Source organism: Dendrobates tinctorius, unplaced genomic scaffold (assembly GCF_039654945.1).
Source record: "Dendrobates tinctorius isolate UK_male_01 unplaced genomic scaffold, ASM3965494v1 ptg000032l, whole genome shotgun sequence".
NCBI lineage: Eukaryota > Metazoa > Chordata > Amphibia > Anura > Dendrobatidae > Dendrobates > Dendrobates tinctorius.
Genome location: NW_027361700.1, coordinates 34,493,897 through 34,507,492, shown reverse-complemented (window position 1 = coordinate 34,507,492; position 13,596 = coordinate 34,493,897). Strand labels below are relative to the sequence as shown.

At 49.2% G+C, this 13,596-nt stretch overlaps 1 protein-coding gene across 1 annotated transcript in view; it reads left to right on the top strand.

Moving 5' to 3' along the window:
* The first annotated feature begins 2,421 nt into the window (after positions 1 to 2,421).
* Positions 2,422 to 13,596, top strand: part of LOC141086572 (NXPE family member 2-like) — a 44,258-nt gene continuing 33,083 nt past the window's right edge. The window contains exon 1 of the mRNA XM_073572725.1: positions 2,422 to 2,443. The gene's annotated coding sequence lies outside the window, so the exon portion shown is untranslated. The remainder of the gene's footprint in view (positions 2,444 to 13,596) is intronic.

The window sequence follows — 13,596 nt, the reverse complement described above, 5'->3', positions numbered from 1 at the left end:
GATACTGATGTTCCTGCAGCAGAAACCGGAGGAATAGAAGTCATCACCACTTTATTCCCATCTAAGACTTGGGGGAACAACAACAACGTGGGAGAGCCAGAACATGATAGCAAGGAGTCCCCGAAGCAGGCTACAGCTGTCTGCCATACAAGTAACATCAAGAAGGAGGAATTTGAGTTTAATACGCAACTACAAGTACTTCAGATTGGGCGCTAGTGTGGAGACGTTCAGAGAAGGCACATGTTGGAGGAGTGCTGGAAAGGTGTACTTTACCTTGCCTGGTAGTTGGCTGAGCCCCTGACCTGGAGGACACGGCACAGAAGCGGGCATCTGTGTGCACCAGACTGTGAGTAAAGCCTTGGAACTACATGCTCTTGTGTCCTCCACTTATTCTTGCGCCTTACACCTGGCTCTGCTACATCTACTTCTTTACACCATCTCCCCACTTGCCAGCCTCATCTACACTGCCCTGGGGAGTTTCAAAATCATTGCTGCACCACACCATCTGTCCCAGAGAAGCAACCCAGCGCTGGTCAAACTGACCAGAAATCACGGGTGGCATCACAAATCATCTCAACAACTTTATCCCCATCACTCTACCCCTTTTACATTAACCGCCTGAGGCCACGGACCGGGTCACTGCCACTGTGACATCTCCCATTGTAATCAACGGGTCCGGCACCGAGTACCCCACAGCCTCTGGGGGCGAGTCATACTCTCTGTTCTGCTCCCATATCTCTGGAGTAAGCGCCGTTCTTCTCCCAAATCTCTGTAGTAAGCTCGGTTCTGCTCCCATATCGCTGGAATAAGCTCTATTCTGCTCCCATATCTCTGGTGTAAGCTTTGTTCTGCTCCCATATCTATGCAGCAAGCTCCGTTCTGTTCCCATATCTATGTACCAGCCTGTTTTTAAAGCCTGTTATCGCTGCTGCTTTAATGCAATGGCCAGAGATAAGAAGGGAAAAGGAGGTCCACCACAACTCGAGGGCTACTGCCTTGTGATTGTCCCCAGGTTGAAAAGTGCCAGCCAGCCCCTGATTATAGGTGACTTTAAAGGTGGAAAATGTTCTGAATTTATTCTTCTTGGTTTGATTTTTTTACATGACAAAACATGGCATTTTAACAAAGGTGTGTTACAATTATTCTTGCCTTTTTTTACCCACACCTTTTTGTGTGGTTGGCACATTATTAACTGATCCCTTTTAATGCATATCTAATAAATAATATGATTTTATTACGTGGACTTTACTGTGAAATTTTTAACCCAGCAATACTCCACTGCTTTTGTCAAACTCAGATGTCCCTGTTGCTGTTGACCGAAACATGTAAGGGGTTAGATGACAGAGATCTGATAACAGCCATTGCAATCAGAACAGAGCTCACTCTGTTAATCACTCTGATATTTCATCTGTGCCCTAATGAAATGTGTGTCTTGGACCTACAAGTGTGTAATGATTGTCCATTGATGTTTTTTCCTTGTTTCCTTCAGGTTCCTCTCTGTTGACTCTGGAACAATGTAAGATTGGAATGGAGTCTCCATTTCCCAGTGGTTTTGTGCTAGAAAATAGCTGGAAACCTGTGTTTTGCAGCATTTCCAACTTCACTAACCAAGAGCAGAGGTACAATTGTTTAAATGACAAAATGATCTACTTCATGGGAGACTCAACGGTACGACAATGGTTTACATCGCTAGTGCAAACTTTTAAAGGTAAGATGATGTGGATGGCTATTGATTTGCATAGTAAATAATATTGTCAAATAAAGGTACCATATTTTTCAGATTACAAGACAAACTTTTTTCCCCAAAATTTTGGGGGAAAATGGGGGTGTGTCTTATAATATGGATATACCTTACCAGTTGCTGTGGAGCAGGGTCCCAGGGTCGCTGCTGGAGGAGGCAAGAGTGGAGCGTTGCTGCAGGTAGCAGGTTGGGATGAGGGGGTGTTCCGATGTGCACTGCTGCGGGTGTTCGGTGGAGCAGGGGCTCTGCCGACATTTTGGACAGCCCAGAGCCCACGCACTTACATGGTTTACTGTGTGGTGGACTCCGGGAAAATGGCTGCCGGGGCATGCACAGTTGGAGATCTCGGCACCAAGATCTCGAGAGATGAGATCTCAGCGCTGAGAATTATATGTGGATGAAGCCTTGGGTGAAACGTGCGTTGGGGCTGGTGGGCTAACACATGTACACTCTACCCTGGTACCAGTGGCGGATTATAATGAGGTCAATTTGGGCAGTTGCCCCGGGCCCAGTGGGGTTAAGGGGCCCACAGCCCAGGCCAGTAAATTGCCCCATTATAATCCGCCACCGCGCAGGGCCGGATTATAGGCAGGGCAGGCGGGGCTTCAGCCCCGGGGCCCCCACCACAAGAGCTTCTAAGGGGGCCCCCACCACATTCCTGCTGGCTGCTGCAATGGCACTCCATCTTCTCCACACCTAAGAGTGAGTGACTGTGGGGGCGGCATTATGTGCTCTGCTACCAGCAGCATCTACAAGTAGCGTGAACGCTGATGCTGCTGGTAGCGTGCAAAGGCTTGTGATGAGATCACAGGAGGTAAGGTGTCAGGGCCTGCGATCATGTGACCCCTGTCTCCTCCCCTCCTGTGACCTCATCACAGGTCCTGTGCGCACAGCACAGAGAGCAGCCATGTATGTGGAGTGTGGCTCTGCGGGTGGAGGTCGGTGCCGGAGGCCCCATTATTCTCTATGTGGAGTGTGGCTCTGCGGGTGGAGGTAGGTGCTGGAGGCCCCATTATTCTCTATGTGGAGTGCGGCTCTGCGGGTGGAGGTCAGTGCTGGAGGCTCCATTATTCTCTATGTGGAGTGTGGCTCTGCGGGTGGAGGTCGGTGCTGGAGGCTCCATTATTCTCTATGTGGAGTGCGGCTCTGCGGGTGGAGGTCGGTGCTGGAGGCCCCATTATTCTCTATGTGGAGTGCGGGTGGAGGTCGGTGCTGGAGGCCCCATTATTCTCTATGTGGAGTGCGGCTCTGCGGGTGGAGGTCGGTGCTGGAGGCTCCATTATTCTCTATGTGGAGTGGGGCTCTGCGGGTGGAGGTCGGTGCCGGAGGCCCCATTATTCTCTATGTGGAGTGTGGCTCTGCGGGTGGAGGTAGGTGCTGGAGGCCCCATTATTCTCTATGTGGAGTGTGGCTCTGTGGGTGGAGGTCGGTGCTGGAGGCCCCATTATTCTCTATGTGGAGTGGGGCTCTGCGGGTGGAGGTAGGTGCTGGAGGCTCCATTATTCTCTATGTGGAGTGTGGCTCTGCGGGTGGAGGTCAGTGCTGGAGGCTCCATTATTCTCTATGTGGAGTGCGGCTCTGCGGGTGGAGGTCAGTGCTGGAGGCTCCATTATTCTCTATGTGGAGTGTGGCTCTGCGGGTGGAGGTCGGTGCTGGAGGCTCCATTATTCTCTATGTGGAGTGTGGCTCTGCGGGTGGAGGTCGGTGCTGGAGGCTCCATTATTCTCTATGTGGAGTGCGGCTCTGCGGGTGGAGGTCGGTGCTGGAGGCCCCATTATTCTCTATGTGGAGTGCGGCTCTGTGGGTGGAGGTCGGTGCTGGAGGCTCCATTATTCTCTATGTGGAGTGCGGGTGGAGGTCGGTGCTGGAGGCCCCATTATTCTCTATGTGGAGTGCGGCTCTGCGGGTGGAGGTCGGTGCTGGAGGCTCCATTATTCTCTATGTGGAGTGTGGCTCTGCGGGTGGAGGTAGGTGCTGGAGGCTCCATTATTCTCTATGTGGAGTGTGGCTCTGCGGGTGGAGGTCGGTGCTGGAGGCTCCATTATTCTCTATGTGGAGTGTGGCTCTGCGGGTGGAGGTCGGTGCTGGAGGCTCCATTATTCTCTATGTGGAGTGCGGCTCTGCGGGTGGAGGTCGGTGCTGGAGGCTCCATTATTCTCTATGTGGAGTGTGGCTCTGCGGGTGGAGGTAGGTGCTGGAGGCTCCATTATTCTCTATGTGGAGTGTGGCTCTGCGGGTGGAGGTCGGTGCTGGAGGCCCCATTATTCTCTATGTGGAGTGTGGCTCTGCGGGTGGAGGTCGGTGCTGGAGGCTCCATTATTCTCTATGTGGAGTGCGGCTCTGCGGGTGGAGGTCGGTGCTGGAGGCCCCATTATTCTCTATGTGGAGTGCGGCTCTGTGGGTGGAGGTCGGTGCTGGAGGCTCCATTATTCTCTATGTGGAGTGCGGGTGGAGGTCGGTGCTGGAGGCTCCATTATTCTCTATGTGGAGTGCGGCTCTGCGGGTGGAGGTCGGTGCTGGAGGCTCCATTATTCTCTATGTGGAGTGCGGCTCTGCGGGTGGAGGTCGGTGCTGGAGGCTCCATTATTCTCTATGTGGAGTGCGGCTCTGCGGGTGGAGGTCGGTGCTGGAGGCTCCATTATTCTCTATGTGGAGTGCGGCTCTGCGGGTGGAGGTCGGTGCTGGAGGCTCCATTATTCTCTATGTGGAGTGCGGCTCTGCGGGTGGAGGTCGGTGCTGGAGGCTCCATTATTCTCTATGTGGAGTGCGGCTCTGCGGGTGGAGGTCGGTGCTGGAGGCCCCATTATTCTCTATGTGGAGTGCGGCTCTGTGGGTGGAGGTCGGTGCTGGAGGCTCCATTATTCTCTATGTGGAGTGCGGGTGGAGGTCGGTGCTGGAGGCTCCATTATTCTCTATGTGGAGTGCGGCTCTGCGGGTGGAGGTCGGTGCTGGAGGCCCCATTATTCTCTATGTGGAGTGTGGCTCTGCGGGTGGAGGTCGGTGCTGGAGGCTCCATTATTCTCTATGTGGAGTGCGGCTCTGCGGGTGGAGGTCGGTGCTGGAGGCCCCATTATTCTCTATGTGGAGTGCGGCTCTGTGGGTGGAGGTCGGTGCTGGAGGCTCCATTATTCTCTATGTGGAGTGCGGGTGGAGGTCGGTGCTGGAGGCTCCATTATTCTCTATGTGGAGTGCGGCTCTGCGGGTGGAGGTCGGTGCTGGAGGCTCCATTATTCTCTATGTGGAGTGCGGCTCTGCGGGTGGAGGTCGGTGCTGGAGGCTCCATTATTCTCTATGTGGAGTGCGGCTCTGCGGGTGGAGGTCGGTGCTGGAGGCTCCATTATTCTCTATGTGGAGTGCGGCTCTGCGGGTGGAGGTCGGTGCTGGAGGCTCCATTATTCTCTATGTGGAGTGCGGCTCTGCGGGTGGAGGTCGGTGCTGGAGGCTCCATTATTCTCTATGTGGAGTGCGGCTCTGCGGGTGGAGGTCGGTGCTGGAGGCCCCATTATTCTCTATGTGGAGTGCGGCTCTGTGGGTGGAGGTCGGTGCTGGAGGCTCCATTATTCTCTATGTGGAGTGCGGGTGGAGGTCGGTGCTGGAGGCTCCATTATTCTCTATGTGGAGTGTGGCTCTGCGGGTGGAGGTAGGTGCTGGAGGCTCCATTATTCTCTATGTGGAGTGTGGCTCTGCGGGTGGAGGTCGGTGCTGGAGGCTCCATTATTCTCTATGTGGAGTGTGGCTCTGCGGGTGGAGGTCGGTGCTGGAGGCTCCATTATTCTCTATGTGGAGTGGGGCTCTGCGGGTGGAGGTCGGTGCCGGAGGCTCCATTATTCTCTATGTGAAGTGCGGCTCTGCGGGTGGAGGTCGGTGCTGGAGGCTCCATTATTCTCTATGTGGAGTGCGGCTCTGCGGGTGGAGGTCGGTGCTGGAGGCCCCATTATTCTCTATGTGGAGTGCGGGTGGAGGTCGGTGCTGGAGGCCCCATTATTCTCTATGTGGAGTGCGGCTCTGCGGGTGGAGGTCGGTGCTGGAGGCTCCATTATTCTCTATGTGGAGTGTGGCTCTGCGGGTGGAGGTCGGTGCTGGAGGCTCCATTATTCTCTATGTGGAGTGGGGCTCTGCGGGTGGAGGTCGGTGCCGGAGGCTCCATTATTCTCTATGTGAAGTGCGGCTCTGCGGGTGGAGGTCGGTGCTGGAGGCTCCATTATTCTCTATGTGGAGTGCGGCTCTGCGGGTGGAGGTCGGTGCTGGAGGCTCCATTATTCTCTATGTGGAGTGCGGCTCTGCGGGTGGAGGTCGGTGCTGGAGGCTCCATTATTCTCTATGTGGAGTGCGGCTCTGCGGGTGGAGGTCGGTGCTGGAGGCTCCATTATTCTCTATGTGGAGTGTGGCTCTGCGGGTGGAGGTCGGTGCTGGAGGCTCCATTATTCTCTATGTGGAGTGCGGCTCTGCGGGTGGAGGTCGGTGCAGGAGGCTCCATTATTCTCTATGTGGAGTGTGGCTCTGCGGGTGGAGGTCGGTGCTGGAGGCCCCATTATTCTCTATGTGGAGTGCGGCTCTGCGGGTGGAGGTCGGTGCTGGAGGCTCCATTATTCTCTATGTGGAGTGCGGCTCTGCGGGTGGAGGTCGGTGCTGGAGGCTCCATTATTCTCTATGTGGAGTGCGGCTCTGCGGGTGGAGGTCGGTGCTGGAGGCTCCATTATTCTCTATGTGGAGTGTGGCTCTGCGGGTGGAGGTCGGTGCTGGAGGCTCCATTATTCTCTATGTGGAGTGTGGCTCTGCGGGTGGAGGTCGGTGCTGGAGGCTCCATTATTCTCTATGTGGAGTGTGGCTCTGCGGGTGGAGGTTGGTGCTGGAGGCTCCATTATTCTCTATGTGGAGTGCGGCTCTGCGGGTGGAGGTCGGTGCTGGAGGCCCCATTATTCTCTATGTAGAGTGCGGCTCTGCGGGTGGAGGTCGGTGCTGGAGGCTCCATTATTCTCTATGTGGAGTGTGGCTCTGCGGGTGGAGGTCGGTGCTGGAGGCTCCATTATTCTCTATGTGGAGTGTGGCTCTGCGGGTGGAGGTCGGTGCTGGAGGCTCCATTATTCTCTATGTGGAGTGTGGCTCTGCGGGTGGAGGTTGGTGCTGGAGGCTCCATTATTCTCTATGTGGAGTGTGGCTCTGCAGGTGGAGGTCGGTGCTGGAGGCTCCATTATTCTCTATGTGGAGTGTGGCTCTGCGGGTGGAGGTCAGTGCTGGAGGCTCCATTATTCTCTATGTGGAGTGTGGCTCTGCGGGTGGAGGTCGGTGCTGGAGGCTCCATTATTCTCTATGTGGAGTGCGGCTCTGCGGGTGGAGGTCGGTGCTGGAGGCCCCATTATTCTCTATGTGGAGTGCGGGTGGAGGTCGGTGCTGGAGGCCCCATTATTCTCTATGTGGAGTGCGGCTCTGCGGGTGGAGGTCGGTGCTGGAGGCTCCATTATTCTCTATGTGGAGTGCGGCTCTGCGGGTGGAGGTCGGTGCTGGAGGCTCCATTATTCTCTATGTGGAGTGTGGCTCTGCGGGTGGAGGTCGGTGCTGGAGGCTCCATTATTCTCTATGTGGAGTGCGGCTCTGCGGGTGGAGGTCGGTGCTGGAGGCCCCATTATTCTCTATGTAGAGTGTGGCTCTGCGGGTGGAGGTCGGTGCTGGAGGCCCCATTATTCTCTATGTAGAGTGTGGCTCTGCGGGTGGAGGTCGGTGCTGGAGGCTCCATTATTCTCTATGTGGAGTGCGGCTCTGCGGGTGGAGGTCAGTGCTGGAGGCTCCATTATTCTCTATGTGGAGTGTGGCTCTGCGGGTGGAGGTCGGTGCTGGAGGCCCCATTATTCTCTATGTGGAGTGCGGCTCTGCGGGTGGAGGTCGGTGCTGGAGGCCCCATTATTCTCTATGTAGAGTGTGGCTCTACGATTCGTGACACCCGTCACGTGACGAGGGGGGCCCACAGAGTCTGAACTGCCCCGGGCCCTGGCTACCCTTAATCCACCCCTGCCCGGTACATTCACATACCATCTTTGATGTATTAGATTTGCAACTATACTGCTCAAAAAAATAAAGGGATATATGTTGTATGAATGTAGTATATATGTAGCATGTATGTAGTATGCAGTATGTATGAATGTAGTATATATGTAGTATGGTTTTTTTTTTTTTACATTCAACACATTAGCCGGATGATGTGACTACTACTGTCCCATCATTGGCTAATGTGTCAATCACTGTCATTGTAGCAGGCATCGCCCGATGGGACTTGTTCACTGAATGAACTATTCCTGTTGCAAATCTTTTTCCATTACACATGTAATGCATTGAGAGCAATCTCTATATATAAAAATGAAAGTGTGTGTGTGTGTATATCACCAACCAATCACAAAGCATCTTTCATTTCACCAGAGCTGGTTAAAAGAAGCTGAGCTGTGACTGGTTGCTATGACCAACAGTTTTCCCACTTGACAACACCTCAGCAGACACTGACATGGTGGGAGAAATCTAGCATCCCTGGGAACATAAGCTCATTTGTAGCAAATTGATATAAATTTGATTATTAAAATTTAACTTTTAATCAGTCATTAAAAACAATTAAAGTGCCGAAGAAGTGCCAAAAAAGTGCTCGTGCATATGTGCAAATAAAACAGCAACCTGTGCTATGCCGCCTATGCTTCCCTTTATGAAGGACAAAAGATGACAAACAGTATATCCAGCTGTATATTATGTATATAACAGAAAATATTAATCAAAAACCATCCATGGTGGGCTTATATGCATTGCCAGCAGCCAAGCTCCACAATATTAGCCTCAAGTTCAGCAATAAGCATGTCCTTCAAGGATAAGGTGGATTTTTATGTTCCTGGCAAAACGTCGAAGAACATTAATATGTGCGTCTCTTAATGAGTCAGTCTGATATAAGAACATAAGCCCCAGCCATTGTCTGCCCCCTGAAAGGAGCAGAGAGCACATGACAAAAATGAATCCCCCTCCCGTGCCCATATACCCATCACACATCCTCCATCCCGTAGGCACATCTTCCTTCCTAAAGGGATCATTGGTATGGAAGTCAGAGCAAATCCATCCAGAGCTTTGGTTTTGACCCCAGGCATCTCTTAAAGGGATCCCTGGTATGGAAGTTAGGACCGTTCCACTCAGCTCTGTGGTTCTGACCCCAGGGTCTCTTAAAGGGATCATTGGTATGGAATTTAGGGCAAATCCACTCTGCGCTTTAGTACTGACCCCAGGCCCTTCTTAAAGGGATCTCCGGTATGGAAGTCAGGGCAAATCCATCCAGCACTTTAATTCTGACCCCAGGCCTCTCATAAAGGGATCTCCTGTATGGAAGTCAGGGCAATTGCCTTCAAATGCTCTGGTACTGACCCCAGGCTCTCTTAAAAGGATCTCCTGTATGGAAGTTAGGGCAAATCCCTCGGTGCAATGATTCTGACCCCAGGGTTCTATTAAAGGGATCATTGGTATGCAAGTCAGGGCAAATCCACTCAGTGCTCTGGTTCTGACCCCAGGCTCTCTTAAAGTGATCCCCGGTATGCAAGTTAGGGCAAATCCACTCAGCACTCTGGTTCTAACCCAAGTCCCCTCTTAAAGGGATCCTCGGTACAGAAGTGAGGGAAAATCCACTCTGCGCTTTGGTACTGACCCCAGGCCTCTCTTAAAGGGATCTCCGGTATGAAAGTTAGGGTAAATCCCTCAACGCTCTGATTTTCACCCCAGGCTTTTATTAAAGGGATCATTGGTATGGAAGTCAGGGCAAATCCACTCAGCGCTCTGGTTTTGACGCCAGGCCTCTCTTAAAGGGATCCCCAGTATGGAAGTTAGGACCATTCCACTCAGCGCTCTGGTTCTGACTCCAGGTTGACGAGATGATGTGGGATATTATGGGTAGTTGTCTGGTAGCTCTTGCTGACGGGATGATGTGGGATATTAGGAGTAGTAGTCCAGTAGCTCTGGCTGACAGGATGATGTGGGATATTATAGTGAATGTGGCTATGCAGAGTGGGCGGGGCTCTACACTCAGCTTTATATATATATATATATATATATATATATATATATAATCATTATAATTTGTTATAACTAACCGTAGTTAGTTGCTAAGCCCGGGCAGCGCCAGGCTCTTCAGCTAGTAAAACATAAAAATGATTATTGTAATTTAAAATTAATATCCCATGAAGTGTGATTGACTTGGAGTTACATTGTGTTGTTTAAGTGTTCCCTTTATTTTTTTGAGCAGTATATTTTCTAGCTAAAAATTGTTTTTCCTTTTTTCTTTGACTAGGGGTATTTAGTTAGAGGTCATAATGTTGATAGATTCTGCTGTAAAATACATATATGAAATAATTCTCTGTATATTTACATGCATGATGGTGTAAGGAGGAAGACCGGGCTGTGGGTACCTGTATTGAGCCATGTCCAGAACTGTCATGGCTGTGTCCCATGTTGCCCTGAGGAAGGAATATGGGACCTGACAGGTCCTATGACCCAGGAAGAGGGGGCGCATTTAAGCCAGAAACAGAGCTGAAAGCGTGCGAAGTAAGAGTTAGTTTCCCACCAGCAGCGCGAGCAAAAGCAGGTGTGCGGCACGCTCCGCAGGGTGACAGACAGTGCGAAGCCGAGCCGCGACAGAAATTAAGCGAGCGCTCCAGACAGACAGTGAGTGTGCAAAGCGCCGCGCGCTGGGCTAGGCAGAGGGCTGTTCTTGTGCGGAGGAGTGTGTGCCAGGTGAAAGGCCCCAAGGTGCGTCCCCCTTTACCGATAGACAAGCAGCAACACACATGTTGGACAGAGACTCCTGCAGCGCCAGTGTCGGACTGGCCCACCGGAGAACCGGAGGATTCTCCGGTGGGCCCTGGCACCTGCTGGCATACAGGGCCAGCAGTTGCCTAGGGCCCCCGCCGCTCCAGGGGCCCCCAGCCAGTGGTGTGTCGCTAATAGCGGCACACCACACAGCTGCTAATGGGGGCTCTGTGCCAGCGGAGCAGCAGCCAGGAGCCCCTGTCTCCGCTGCTAAAAGGAAATTAATATTCACTACTTCCCACGCCCACATGGTCGTGGAAAGCAGTGAATATCATTTCATTGTCTGCACTCCACTCTCCCCCAGAGGCCCCGTCCCCAGCCAAGTAAGCCGCTATGCGGCAGTAAGTGAGGGCTGGTGCTGCCCTCAATTGTAATGGGAGAGAGCGTCAGATGACGCCGCTCTCTCTCCCGAGTCCCATCAGTCCTCTCTGCTGACTCACATAGCTGATGCGCGATGACGTCACTACATCACGCACCCGCTGTGTTTCTGGCAGAGGGGGCAGCTCCTGACACTGAAGATGGCTGCCGGAATCAGCGTGGGAGCGAGAAGAAGAGGTGAGTATTGTGTTTTGTTTTTTATATCTCTATATCTATCTCTCTCTCTATATCTAGCTCTTTCTATATCTATCTATCTATCTATCTATCTATCTCTATCTCTATCTATCTAGATATCTATCTCTATCTATCTCTATTTCTATCTCTATATCTATCTATCTCTATATCGATCTATCTATCTATCATTTATCTATCCCTATACAGTATCTATCACTATATCTATCTATCTCTATATCTATCTATCTATCTCTATCTATCTATCTATCTCTATATCTATCTATCTATCTCTATCTATCCCTATATCTCTATCTATCTATTCTATCTCTATATCTATCTCTATCTAGCTATCTCTATATCTATCTAGCTATCTCTATATCTCTCTATCTCTCTATCTATCTATCTCTCTATATCTATCTATCTATCTATTTATCTCTGTCTATCCTATATCTATCTCTATCTCTTCTATCTCTATATCTATCTATCTCTATCTATCCTATCTTTATACCTATCTATCTCTATCTATCCCTATATTTCTATCTATCTATTCTATCTCTATATCTATCTATCTCTATCTATCCTATCTCTATATCTATCTATCTAGCTATCTCTATATCTATCTAGCTATCTCTATATCTATCTAGCTATCTCTATATCTATCTATCTATCTATCCATAGAGCTATCTATTTATCTCATATCTATATATATCTCTCTATCTATCTCTATTTAAAAGCATTACACTATATGACGGGGGCAGCATTATACCCTATGAGGGGGGGCAGCAATATACCCTATGAAGGGGGGCAGCATTATACCCTATGAGGGGGTGTATTATACCCTGTGAGGGGGCAGCATTATATTCTATGAGGGGGTGAATTATACCCTATGAGGGGGACAGCATTATACCCTATGAGGTGGTGCATTATACCCTCTATATCTGTCTGTCTGTCTGTCTGTCTGTCTGTCTGTCTGTCTATCTATCTAGATATCTATCTCTATAGAAACGTTGCCATCTGAGGATCAGTAAAGTATCCACTTTTTTCACATTTAATTTGAGTGCTGCCTATTTTTTTTCCTTTTATCTATCTCTCTATCTCTCTATCTCTCTATCTCTCTATCTCTCTATCTCTCTATCTCTCTATCTCTCTATCTCTCTATCTCTCTATCTATATCTATCTAGCTATCTCTATATCTATCTAGCTATCTCTAAATCTATCTAGCTATCTCTAAATCTATCTAGCTATCTCTATATCTATCTAGCTATCTCTATATCTATCTAGCTATCTCTATATCTATCTCTAGCTGTCTATCTTTCTATCTACAGTATCTATCTATCTATATCTCTATCTATCTCTTCTATCTCTGTATCTATCTCTATCTATCTCTATATCTATCTATCTCTGTATCTATCTATCTATCTCTATCCCTATATCTCTATCTATCCCTATGTTTCTATCCATCTGTCTATCTATCTATCTATCCATCCATAGAGCTATCTATTTATCTCATATTTATCTCTATATCTCTCTATCTGTCTCTATTTAAAAGCATTACACCCTATGAGCGGGGGCATTATACCCTATGAGGGGCCGCATTATACCCTATGAGGGAGTGTATTATACCCTGTGAGGGGGCAGCATTATATTCTATGAGGGGGTGCATTATACCCTCTATATCTATCTGTCTGTCTGTCTGTCTGTCTATCTATCTCTATATCTATCTAGATATCTATCTCTATAGAAACGTTGCCATCTGAGGATCAGTAAAGTATCCACTTTTTTCACATTTAATTTGAGTGCTGCCTATTTTTTTTCCTTTTATCTATCTATCTCTATCTATCTATCTATCTATCTCTCTATCTATCTCTATCTCTATCTATCTCTAGCATCTATCTCTATATCTATCTCTATATATATATCTATCTATCTCTATATCTATCTATCTCTATATCTATCTTTCTAGCTATCTCTATATCTATCTATCTAGCTATCTCTATATCTATCTAGCTATCTCTATATCTATCTAGCTATCTCTATATCTATCTAGCTATCTCTATATCTATCTAGCTATCTCTATATCTATCTAGCTATCTCTATATCTATCTAGCTATCTCTATATCTATCTAGCTATCTCTATATCTATCTAGCTATCTCTATATCTATCTAGCTATCTCTATATCTATCTAGCTATCTCTATATCTATCTAGCTATCTCTAGCTGTCTATCTTTCTATCTACAGTATCTATCTATCTATATCTATCTATCCCTATATCTCTATCTATTCTATCTATACATCTATCTATCTCTTCTATCTCTGTATCTATCTCTATCTATCCTATCTCTATATCTATCTATCTCTCTCTATCCCTATATCTCTCTCTATCCCTATATCTCTCTCTATCCCTATATCTCTCTCTATCCCTATATCTCTCTCTATCCCTATATCTCTCTCTATCCCTATATCTCTCTCTATCCCTATATCT